Genomic DNA, 14670 nt, shown 5'->3' with positions numbered 1-14670 from the left:
ATCACAATGCCCCATGACCACTGTCATCACAATGCTCCATGGCCCCTGTCATCCCAGTGCTCCATGATATCTTTCTTCACAATTCTAGATGACCACTGTCATCACAATGCCCCATGACACCTGTCTACACATTTCGCCATGGCCCTTGTCATCGCAATGCTCCATGAACCGTGTCATCACAATATTCCAGGACACTTGTCGTCACAATGATCCTTGACCACATTCATCTGAATACTCCATGGCCTATGTATTCACAATTGTTCATGGCCCCTGAAATCAAATTGCTCCATGTTCCCTTTCTAACAATGCTCCATGACCACTGTCAACACAATGTCCCATGACGCCTGTCATCACAATGCTCCATGGCCCCTTTAATCACTATGCTCCATGATCCCTGTCTTCACAATGTTCTAAACAATTGTCATCACAATGCTCCATGACCCCTGTAATCACAATGCTCCATTCCCTTTTCATCACAGTGCTACAGAATTCTGGTCATCACAATATTCCATAACCGTGTCATCACAATGCTCTATGACCCCTGTCATCACAATGCTCCACGACAATTGTCATCACAATGATCCATGACCACATTCATCACAATGCTTCATGACCACTGTCATCACAAAGCTCGATGACCCTTGTCATCACAATGCTCCATGCCGTTGTCATCAGAATGCTCCTTGGCCCCTCTAATCACAATGGTCCATGCCCATTTTATCACAATGCTCCAGAATTCTTTCATCATAATGTTCCATGGCCGTGTCATCACAATGCCCCATGATCCCTGTCATCACAATGTTCCATGTACCCTATCATCACAGTGCTCCATGATATCTTTCTTCACAATTCTAGATGACCACTGTCATCTCAATGCCCCATGACACCTGTCTTCACATTTCGCCATGGCCCTTGTCATCGCAATGCTCCATGAACCGTGTCATCACAATATTCCAGTACACTTTTCGTCACAATGATCCTTGACCACATTCATCTGAATACTCCATATCCTATATATTCACAATTCTTCATGGCCCCTGAAATCAAATTGCTCCATGTTCCCTTTCTAACAATGCTCCATGACCACTGTCAACACAATGTCCCATGACGCCTGTCAACACAATGCTCCATTGCCCGTTTCATCACTATGCTCCATGATCCCTGTCATCACAATGTTCTAGAACAATTGTCAACACAATGCTCCATGTCCCCTGTAATCACAATGCTCCATTCCCTTTTCATCACAGTGCTACAGAATTCTGGTCATCACAATATACCATAACCGTGTCATCACAATGCTCTATGACCCCTGTCATCACAATGTTCCACGACACTTGTCATCACAATGATCCATGACCACATTCATCACAATGCTTCATGACCACTGTCATCACAATGCTCGATGACCCTTGTCATCACAATACTCCATGCCGTTGTCATCAGAATGCTCCTTGGCCCCTCTAATCACAATGGTCCATGCCCTTTTTATCACAATGTACCAGAAATCTTGTCATCATAATGTTCCATGGCCGTGTCATCAAAATGCCCCATGACCCCTGTCATCACAATGTTCCATGGCCCCTGTCATCCCAGTGCTCCATGATATCTTTCTTCACAATTCTAGATGAACACTGATATCACAATGCCCCATGACACCTGTCTTCACATTTCGCCATGGCCCTTGTCATCGCAATGCTCCATGAACCGTGTCATCACAACATTATAGGACACTTTTCGTCACAATGATCCTTGACCACATTCATCTGAATACTCCATGGCGTATGTATTCACAATTTTTCATGGCCCCTGAAATCAAATTGCTCCATGTTTCCTTTCTAACAATACTCCATGACCACTATCAACACAATGTCCCATAAGCCTGTCATCACAATGCTCCATGGCCCCTTTCATCACTATGCTCCATGATCCCTGTCATCACAATGTTCTAGAACAATTGTCATCACAATGCTCCATGACCCCTGTAATCACAATGCTCCATTCCGTTTTCATCACAGTGCTACAGAATTCTGGTCATCACAATATTGCATAACCGTGTCATCACAATGCTCTATGACCCCTGTCATCACAATGCTCCACCACACTACTCATCACAATGATCCATGACCACATTCATCACAATGCTTCATGACAACTGTCATCACAATGCTCGATGACCCTTGTCATCACAATGCTCCATGCCGTTGTCATCACAATGCTCCTTGGCCCCTCTAATCACAATGGTCCATGACCTTTTTATCACAATGCTCCAGAATTCTTTTCATCATAATGTTCCATGGCCGTGTCATCACAATGCCACATGACCCCTGTCATCACAATGTTCCAAGGCCCCTGTCATCCCAGTGCTCCATGATATCTTTCTTCACAATTCTAGATGGCCACTGTCATCACAATGCCCCATGACACCTGTCTTCACATTTTGCCATGGCCCTTGTCATCGCAATGCTCCATGAACCGTGTCATCACAATATTCCAGTACACTTTTCGTCACAATGATCCTTGACCACATTCATCTGAATACTCCATATCCTATATATTCACAATTCTTCATGGCCCCTGAAATCAAATTGCTCCATGTTCCCTTTCTAACAATGCTCCATGACCACTGTCAACACAATGTCCCATGACGCCTGTCAACACAATGCTCCATTTCCCCTTTCATCACTATGCTCCATGATCCCTGTCATCACAATGTTCTAGAAAAATTGTCAACACAATGCTCCATGAACCCTGTAATCACAATGCTCCATTCCCTTTTCATCACAGTGCTACAGAATTCTGGTCATCACAATATTCCATAACCGTGTCATCACAATGCTCTATGACCCCTGTCATCACAATGTTCCACGACACTTGTCATCACAATGATCCATGACCACATTCATCACAATGCTTCATGACCACTGTCATCACAATGCTCGATGACCCTTGTCATCACAATACTCCATGCCGTTGTCATCAGAATGCTCCTTGGCCCCTCTAATCACAATGGTCCATGCCCTTTTTATCACAATGCTCCAGAATTCTTGTCATCATAATGTTCCATGGCCGTGTCATCAAAATGCCCCATGACCCCTGTCATCACAATGTTCCATGGCCCCTGTCATCCCAGTGCTCCATGATATCTTTCTTCACAATTCTAGATGAACACTGATATCACAATGCCCCATGACACCTGTCTTCACATTTCGCCATGGCCCTTGTCATCGCAATGCTCCATGAACCGTGTCATCACAACATTATAGGACACTTTTCGTCACAATGATCCTTGACCACATTCATCTGAATACTCCATGGCGTATGTATTCACAATTTTTCATGGCCCCTGAAATCAAATTGCTCCATGTTTCCTTTCTAACAATACTCCATGACCACTATCAACACAATGTCCCATAAGCCTGTCATCACAATGCTCCATGGCCCCTTTCATCACTATGCTCCATGATCCCTGTCATCACAATGTTCTAGAACAATTGTCATCACAATGCTCCATGACCCCTGTAATCACAATGCTCCATTCCATTTTCATCACAGTGCTACAGAATTCTGGTCATCACAATATTGCATAACCGTGTCATCACAATGCTCTATGACCCCTGTCATCACAATGCTCCACCACACTAGTCATCACAATGATCCATGACCACATTCATCACAATGCTTCATGACAACTGTCATCACAATGCTCGATGACCCTTGTCATCACAATGCTCCATGCCGTTGTCATCAGAATGCTCCTTGGCCCCTCTAATCACAATGGTCCATGACCTTTTTATCACAATGCTCCAGAATTCTTGTCATCATAATGTTCCATGGCCGTGTCATCACAATGCCACATGACCCCTGTCATCACAATGTTCCATGGCCCCTGTCATCCCAGTGCTCCATGATATCTTTCTTCACAATTCTAGATGACCACTGTCATCACAATGCCCCATGACACCTGTCTTCACATTTTGCCATGGCCCTTGTCATCGCAATGCTCCATGAACCGTGTCATCACAATATTCCAGGACACTTTTCGTCACAATGATCCTTGACCACATTCATCTGAATACTCCATGGCGTATGTATTCGCAATTTTTCATGGCCCCTGAAATCAAACTGCTCCATGTTCCCTTTCTACCAATGCTCCATGTCCACTGTCAACACAATGTCCCATGACGCCTGTCAACACAAATCTCCATTGCCCCTTTCATCACTATGCTCCATGATCCCTGTCATCACAATGTTCTAGAACAATTGTCATCACAATGATCCATGACCCCTGTAATCACAATGCTCCATTCTATTTTCATCACTGTGCTACAGAATTCTGGTCATCACAATATTCCATCACCGTGTCATCACAATGCTCTATGTCCCCTGTCATCACAATGCTCCTCGACACTTGTCATCACAATGATGCATGACCACATTCATCACAATGCATCATGACCACTGTCATCACAATGCTCCATGCCGTTGTCATCAGAATGCTCCTTGGCCCCTCTAATCACAATGGTCCATGCCCTTTTTATCACAATGCTCCAGAATTCTTCTCATCATAATGTTCCATGGCCGTGTCATCACAATGCCCCATGACCCCTGTCATCACAGTGCTCCATGGCCCCTGTCATCCCAGTGCCCCATGATATCTTTCTTCACAATTCTAGATGACCACTGTCATCACAATGCCCCATGACACCAGTCTTCACATTTCGCCATGGCCCTTGTCATCGCAATGCTCCATGAACCGTGTCATCACAATATTCCAGGACACTTGTCGTCACAATGATCCTTGACCACATTCATCTGAATACTCCATGGCCTATGTATTCACAATTGTTCATGGCCCCTGAAATCAAATTGCTCCATATTCCCTTTCTAACAATGCTCCATGACCACTGTCAACACAATGTCCCATGACGCCTGTCATCACAATGCTCCATGGCTCCTTTAATCACTATGCTCCATGATCCCTGTCTTCACAATGTTCTAAACAATTGTCATCACAATGCTCCATGACCCCTGTAATCACAATGCTCCATTCCCTTTTCATCACAGTTCTACAGAATTCTGGTCATCACAATATTCCATAACCGTGTCATCACAATGCTCTATGACCCCTGTCATCACAATGCTCCACGACAATTGTCATCACAATGATCCATGACCACATTCTTCACAATGCTTCATGACCACTGTCATCACAAAGCTCGATGACCCTTGTCATCACAATGCTCCATGCCGTTGTCATCAGAATGCTCCTTGGCCCCTCTAATCACAATGGTCCATGCCCATTTTATCACAATGCTCCAGAATTCTTTCATCATAATGTTCCATGGCCGTGTCATCACAATGCCCCATGATCCCTGTCATCACAATGTTCCATGTACCCTATCATCACAGTGCTCCATGATATCTTTCTTCACAATTCTAGATGACCACTGTCATCTCAATGCCCCATGACACCTGTCTTCACATTTCGCCATGGCCCTTGTCATCGCAATGCTCCATGAACCGTGTCATCACAATATTCCAGTACACTTTTCGTCACAATGATCCTTGACCACATTCATCTGAATACTCCATATCCTATATATTCACAATTCTTCATGGCCCCTGAAATCAAATTGCTCCATGTTCCCTTTCTAACAATGCTCCATGACCACTGTCAACACAATGTCCCATGACGCCTGTCATCACAATGCTCCATGGCCCCTTTCATCACTATGCTCCATGATCCCTGTCATCACAATGTTCTAGAACAATTGTCAACACAATGCTCCATGTCCCCTGTAATCACAATGCTCCATTCCCTTTTCATCACAGTGCTACAGAATTCTGGTCATCACAATATTCCATAACCGTGTCATCACAATGCTCTATGACCCCTGTCATCACAATGTTCCACGACACTTGTCATCACAATGATCCATGACCACATTCATCACAATGCTTCATGACCACTGTCATCACAATGCTCGAAGAACCTTGTCATCACAATACTCCATGCCGTTGTCATCAGAATGCTCCTTGGCCCCTCTAATCACAATGGTCCATGCCCTTTTTATCACAATGCACCAGAATTCTTGTCATCATAATGTTCCATGGCCGTGTCATCAAAATGCCCCATGACCCCTGTCATCACAATGTTCCATGGCCCCTGTCATCCCAGTGCTCCATGATATCTTTCTTCACAATTCTAGATGACCACTGTCATCACAAAGCCCCATGACACCTGACTTCACATTTCGCCATGGCCCTTGTCATCGCAATGCTCCATGAACCGTGTCATCACAATATTCCAGCACACATTTCGTCACAATGATCCTTGACCACATTCATCTGAATACTCCATGGCCTTAGTATTCACAATTGTTCATGGCCCCTGAAATCAAATTGCTCCATGTTCCCTTTCTAACAATGCTCCATGACCACTGTCAACACAATGTCCCATGACGCCTGTCAACACAAATCTCCATTGCCCCTTTCATCACTATGCTCCATGATCCCTGTCATCACAATGTTCTAGAACAATTGTCATCACAATGCTCCATGACCCCTGTAATCACAAAGCTCCATTCCCTTTTCATCACTGTGCTACAGAATTCTGGTCATCACAATATTCCATAACCGTGTCATCACAATGCTCTATGACACCTGTCATCACAATGCTCCACGACAATTGTCATCACAATGATGCATGACCACATTCATCACAATGCTTCATGACCACTATCATCACAATGCTCGATGACCCTTGTCATCACAATGCTCCATGCCGTTGTCATCAGAATGCACCTTGGCCCCTCTAATCACAATGGTCCATAACCTTTTTATCAAATTGCTCCAGAATTCTTGTCATTATAGTGTTCCATGGCCGTGTCATCACAATGCCCCATGACCACTGTCATCACAATGCTCCATGGCCCCTGTCATCCCAGTGCTCCATGATATCTTTCTTCACAATTCTAGATGACCACTGTCATCACAATGCCCCATGACACCTGTCTACACATTTCGCCATGGCCCTTGTCATCGCAATGCTCCATGAACCGTGTCATCACAATATTCCAGGACACTTGTCGTCACAATGATCCTTGACCACATTCATCTGAATACTCCATGGCCTATGTATTCACAATTGTTCATGGCCCCTGAAATCAAATTGCTCCATGTTCCCTTTCTAACAATGCTCCATGACCACTGTCAACACAATGTCCCATGACGCCTGTCATCACAATGCTCCATGGCCCCTTTAATCACTATGCTCCATGATCCCTGTCTTCACAATGTTCTAAACAATTGTCATCACAATGCTCCATGACCCCTGTAATCACAATGCTCCATTCCCTTTTCATCACAGTGCTACAGAATTCTGGTCATCACAATATTCCATAACCGTGTCATCACAATGCTCTATGACCCCTGTCATCACAATGCTCCACGACAATTGTCATCACAATGATCCATGACCACATTCATCACAATGCTTCATGACCACTGTCATCACAAAGCTCGATGACCCTTGTCATCACAATGCTCCATGCCGTTGTCATCAGAATGCTCCTTGGCCCCTCTAATCACAATGGTCCATGCCCATTTTATCACAATGCTCCAGAATTCTTTCATCATAATGTTCCATGGCCGTGTCATCACAATGCCCCATGATCCCTGTCATCACAATGTTCCATGTACCCTATCATCACAGTGCTCCATGATATCTTTCTTCACAATTCTAGATGACCACTGTCATCTCAATGCCCCATGACACCTGTCTTCACATTTCGCCATGGCCCTTGTCATCGCAATGCTCCATGAACCGTGTCATCACAATATTCCAGTACACTTTTCGTCACAATGATCCTTGACCACATTCATCTGAATACTCCATATCCTATATATTCACAATTCTTCATGGCCCCTGAAATCAAATTGCTCCATGTTCCCTTTCTAACAATGCTCCATGACCACTGTCAACACAATGTCCCATGACGCCTGTCAACACAATGCTCCATTGCCCGTTTCATCACTATGCTCCATGATCCCTGTCATCACAATGTTCTAGAACAATTGTCAACACAATGCTCCATGTCCCCTGTAATCACAATGCTCCATTCCCTTTTCATCACAGTGCTACAGAATTCTGGTCATCACAATATACCATAACCGTGTCATCACAATGCTCTATGACCCCTGTCATCACAATGTTCCACGACACTTGTCATCACAATGATCCATGACCACATTCATCACAATGCTTCATGACCACTGTCATCACAATGCTCGATGACCCTTGTCATCACAATACTCCATGCCGTTGTCATCAGAATGCTCCTTGGCCCCTCTAATCACAATGGTCCTTGCCCTTTTTATCACAATGTACCAGAAATCTTGTCATCATAATGTTCCATGGCCGTGTCATCAAAATGCCCCATGACCCCTGTCATCACAATGTTCCATGGCCCCTGTCATCCCAGTGCTCCATGATATCTTTCTTCACAATTCTAGATGAACACTGATATCACAATGCCCCATGACACCTGTCTTCACATTTCGCCATGGCCCTTGTCATCGCAATGCTCCATGAACCGTGTCATCACAACATTATAGGACACTTTTCGTCACAATGATCCTTGACCACATTCATCTGAATACTCCATGGCGTATGTATTCACAATTTTTCATGGCCCCTGAAATCAAATTGCTCCATGTTTCCTTTCTAACAATACTCCATGACCACTATCAACACAATGTCCCATAAGCCTGTCATCACAATGCTCCATGGCCCCTTTCATCACTATGCTCCATGATCCCTGTCATCACAATGTTGTAGAACAATTGTCATCACAATGCTCCATGACCCCTGTAATCACAATGCTCCATTCCGTTTTCATCACAGTGCTACAGAATTCTGGTCATCACAATATTGCATAACCGTGTCATCACAATGCTCTATGACCCCTGTCATCACAATGCTCCACCACACTACTCATCACAATGATCCATGACCACATTCATCACAATGCTTCATGACAACTGTCATCACAATGCTCGATGACCCTTGTCATCACAATGCTCCATGCCGTTGTCATCACAATGCTCCTTGGCCCCTCTAATCACAATGGTCCATGACCTTTTTATCACAATGCTCCAGAATTCTTTTCATCATAATGTTCCATGGCCGTGTCATCACAATGCCACATGACCCCTGTCATCACAATGTTCCATGGCCCCTGTCATCCCAGTGCTCCATGATATCTTTCTTCACAATTCTAGATGGCCACTGTCATCACAATGCCCCATGACACCTGTCTTCACATTTTGCCATGGCCCTTGTCATCGCAATGCTCCATGAACCGTGTCATCACAATATTCCAGGACACTTTTCGTCACAATGATCCTTGACCACATTCATCTGAATACTCCATGGCGTATGTATTCGCAATTTTTCATGGCCCCTGAAATCAAACTGCTCCATGTTCCCTTTCTACCAATGCTCCATGTCCACTGTCAACACAATGTCCCATGACGCCTGTCAACACAAATCTCCATTGCCCCTTTCATCACTATGCTCCATGATCCCTGCCATCACAATGTTCTAGAACAATTGTCATCACAATGATCCATGACCCCTGTAATCACAATGCTCCATTCTCTTTTCATCACTGTGCTACAGAATTCTGGTCATCACAATATTCCATAACCGTGTCATCACAATGCTTTATGACCCCTGTCATCACAATGCTCCACGACACTTGTGATCACAATGATCCATGACCACATTCATCACAATGCTTCATGACCACTGTCATCACAATGCTCGATGACCCTGGTCATCACAATGCTCCATGCCGTTTTCATCAGAATGCTCCTTGGTCCCTCTAATCACAATGGTCCATGCCCTTTTTATCACAATGCTCCAGAATTCTTTCATCATAATGTTCCATGGCCGTGTCATCACAATGCCCCATGATCCCTGTCATCACAATGTTCCATGTACCCTATCATCACACTGCTCCCTGATATCTTTCTTCACAATTCTAGATGACCACTGTCATCTCAATGCCCCATGACACCTGTCTTCACATTTCGCCATGGCCCTTGTCATCGCAATGCTCCATGAACCGTGTCATCACAATATTCCAGGACACTTTTCGTCACAATGATCCTTGACCACATTCATCTGAATACTCCATATCCTATATATTCACAATTCTTCATGGCCCCTGAAATCAAATTGCTCCATGTTCCCTTTCTAACAATGCTCCATGACCACTGTCAACACAATGTCCCATGACGCCTGTCATCACAATGCTCCATGGCCCCTTAAATCACTATGCTCCATGATCCCTGTCATCACAATGTTCTAGAACAATTGTCAACACAATGCTCCATGTCCCCTGTAATCACAATGCTCCATTCCCTTTTCATCACAGTGCTACAGAATTCTGGTCATCACAATATTCCATAACCGTGTCATCACAATGCTCTATGACCCCTGTCATCACAATGTTCCACGACACTTGTCATCACAATGATCCATGACCACATTCATCACAATGCTTCATGACCACTGTCATCACAATGCTCGATGACCCTTGTCATCACAATACTCCATGCCGTTGTCATCAGAATGCTCCTTGGCCCCTCTAATCACAATGGTCCATGCCCTTTTTATCACAATGCACCAGAATTCTTGTCATCATAATGTTCCATGGCCGTGTCATCAAAATGCCCCATGACCCCTGTCATCACAATGTTCCATGGCCCCTGTCATCCCAGTGCTCCATGATATCTTTCTTCACAATTCTAGATGAACACTGATATCACAATGCCCCATGACACCTGTCTTCACATTTCGCCATGGCCCTTGTCATCGCAATGCTCCATGAACCGTGTCATCACAACATTATAGGACACTTTTCGTCACAATGATCCTTGACCACATTCATCTGAATACTCCATGGCGTATGTATTCACAATTTTTCATGGCCCCGGAAATCAAATTGCTCCATGTTTCCTTTCTAACAATACTCCATGACCACTATCAACACAATGTCCCATGACGCCTGTCATCACAATGCTCCATGGCCCCTTTCATCACTATGCTCCATGATCCCTGTCTTCACAATGTTCTAAACAATTGTCATCACAATGCTCCATGACCCCTCTAATCACAATGCTCCATTCCCTTTTCATCACAGTGCTACAGAATTCTGGTCATCACAATATTCCATCACCGTGTCATCACAATGCTCTATGTCCCCTGTCATCACAATGCTCCTCGACACTTGTCATCACAATGATGCATGACCACATTCATCACAATGCTTCATGACCACTGTCATCACAATGCTCCATGCCGTTGTCATCAGAATGCTCCTTGGCCCCTCTAATCACAATGGTCCATGCCCTTTTTATCACAATGCTCCAGAATTCTTTTCATCATAATGTTCCATGGCCGTGTCATCACAATGCCACATGACCCCTGTCATCACAATGTTCCATGGCCCCTGTCATCCCAGTGCTCCATGATATCTTTCTTCACAATTCTAGATCACCACTGTCATCACAAAGCCCCATGACACCTGTCTTCACATTTCGCCATGGCCCTTGTCATCGCAATGCTCCATGAACCGTGTCATCACAATATTCCAGCACACTTTTCGTCACAATGATCCTTGACCACATTCATCTGAATACTCCATGGCCTTAGTATTCACAATTGTTCATGGCCCCTGAAATCAAATTGCTCCATGTTCCCTTTCTAACAATGCTCCATGACCACTGTCAACACATTGTCCCATGACGCCTGTCATCACAATGATCCATGGCCCCTTTCATCACTATGCTCCATGATCCCTGTCATCACAATGTTCTAGAACAATTGTCAACACAATGCTCCATGTCCCCTGTAATCACAATGCTCCATTCCCTTTTCATCACAGTGCTACAGAATTCTGGTCATCACAATATACCATAACCGTGTCATCACAATGCTCTATGACCCCTGTCATCACAATGTTCCACGACACTTGTCATCACAATGATCCATGACCACATTCATCACAATGCTTCATGACCACTGTCATCACAATGCTCGATGACCCTTGTCATCACAATACTCCATGCCGTTGTCATCAGAATGCTCCTTGGCCCCTCTAATCACAATGGTCCTTGCCCTTTTTATCACAATGTACCAGAAATCTTGTCATCATAATGTTCCATGGCCGTGTCATCAAAATGCCCCATGACCCCTGTCATCACAATGTTCCATGGCCCCTGTCATCCCAGTGCTCCATGATATCTTTCTTCACAATTCTAGATGAACACTGATATCACAATGCCCCATGACACCTGTCTTCACATTTCGCCATGGCCCTTGTCATCGCAATGCTCCATGAACCGTGTCATCACAACATTATAGGACACTTTTCGTCACAATGATCCTTGACCACATTCATCTGAATACTCCATGGCGTATGTATTCACAATTTTTCATGGCCCCTGAAATCAAATTGCTCCATGTTTCCTTTCTAACAATACTCCATGACCACTATCAACACAATGTCCCATAAGCCTGTCATCACAATGCTCCATGGCCCCTTTCATCACTATGCTCCATGATCCCTGTCATCACAATGTTGTAGAACAATTGTCATCACAATGCTCCATGACCCCTGTAATCACAATGCTCCATTCCGTTTTCATCACAGTGCTACAGAATTCTGGTCATCACAATATTGCATAACCGTGTCATCACAATGCTCTATGACCCCTGTCATCACAATGCTCCACCACACTACTCATCACAATGATCCATGACCACATTCATCACAATGCTTCATGACAACTGTCATCACAATGCTCGATGACCCTTGTCATCACAATGCTCCATGCCGTTGTCATCACAATGCTCCTTGGCCCCTCTAATCACAATGGTCCATGACCTTTTTATCACAATGCTCCAGAATTCTTTTCATCATAATGTTCCATGGCCGTGTCATCACAATGCCACATGACCCCTGTCATCACAATGTTCCATGGCCCCTGTCATCCCAGTGCTCCATGATATCTTTCTTCACAATTCTAGATGGCCACTGTCATCACAATGCCCCATGACACCTGTCTTCACATTTTGCCATGGCCCTTGTCATCGCAATGCTCCATGAACCGTGTCATCACAATATTCCAGGACACTTTTCGTCACAATGATCCTTGACCACATTCATCTGAATACTCCATGGCGTATGTATTCGCAATTTTTCATGGCCCCTGAAATCAAACTGCTCCATGTTCCCTTTCTACCAATGCTCCATGTCCACTGTCAACACAATGTCCCATGACGCCTGTCAACACAAATCTCCATTGCCCCTTTCATCACTATGCTCCATGATCCCTGCCATCACAATGTTCTAGAACAATTGTCATCACAATGATCCATGACCCCTGTAATCACAATGCTCCATTCTCTTTTCATCACTGTGCTACAGAATTCTGGTCATCACAATATTCCATAACCGTGTCATCACAATGCTTTATGACCCCTGTCATCACAATGCTCCACGACACTTGTGATCACAATGATCCATGACCACATTCATCACAATGCTTCATGACCACTGTCATCACAATGCTCGATGACCCTGGTCATCACAATGCTCCATGCCGTTTTCATCAGAATGCTCCTTGGTCCCTCTAATCACAATGGTCCATGCCCTTTTTATCACAATGCTCCAGAATTCTTTCATCATAATGTTCCATGGCCGTGTCATCACAATGCCCCATGATCCCTGTCATCACAATGTTCCATGTACCCTATCATCACACTGCTCCCTGATATCTTTCTTCACAATTCTAGATGACCACTGTCATCTCAATGCCCCATGACACCTGTCTTCACATTTCGCCATGGCCCTTGTCATCGCAATGCTCCATGAACCGTGTCATCACAATATTCCAGGACACTTTTCGTCACAATGATCCTTGACCACATTCATCTGAATACTCCATATCCTATATATTCACAATTCTTCATGGCCCCTGAAATCAAATTGCTCCATGTTCCCTTTCTAACAATGCTCCATGACCACTGTCAACACAATGTCCCATGACGCCTGTCATCACAATGCTCCATGGCCCCTTAAATCACTATGCTCCATGATCCCTGTCATCACAATGTTCTAGAACAATTGTCAACACAATGCTCCATGTCCCCTGTAATCACAATGCTCCATTCCCTTTTCATCACAGTGCTACAGAATTCTGGTCATCACAATATTCCATAACCGTGTCATCACAATGCTCTATGACCCCTGTCATCACAATGTTCCACGACACTTGTCATCACAATGATCCATGACCACATTCATCACAATGCTTCATGACCACTGTCATCACAATGCTCGATGACCCTTGTCATCACAATACTCCATGCCGTTGTCATCAGAATGCTCCTTGGCCCCTCTAATCACAATGGTCCATGCCCTTTTTATCACAATGCACCAGAATTCTTGTCATCATAATGTTCCATGGCCGTGTCATCAAAATGCCCCATGACCCCTGTCATCACAATGTTCCATGGCCCCTGTCATCCCAGTGCTCCATGATATCTTTCTTCACAATTCTAGATGAACACTGATATCACAATGCCCCATGACACCT

Source organism: Eschrichtius robustus, chromosome 7 (assembly GCF_028021215.1).
Source record: "Eschrichtius robustus isolate mEscRob2 chromosome 7, mEscRob2.pri, whole genome shotgun sequence".
NCBI lineage: Eukaryota > Metazoa > Chordata > Mammalia > Artiodactyla > Eschrichtiidae > Eschrichtius > Eschrichtius robustus.
Note: the sequence above shows the minus strand (reverse complement) of the source record.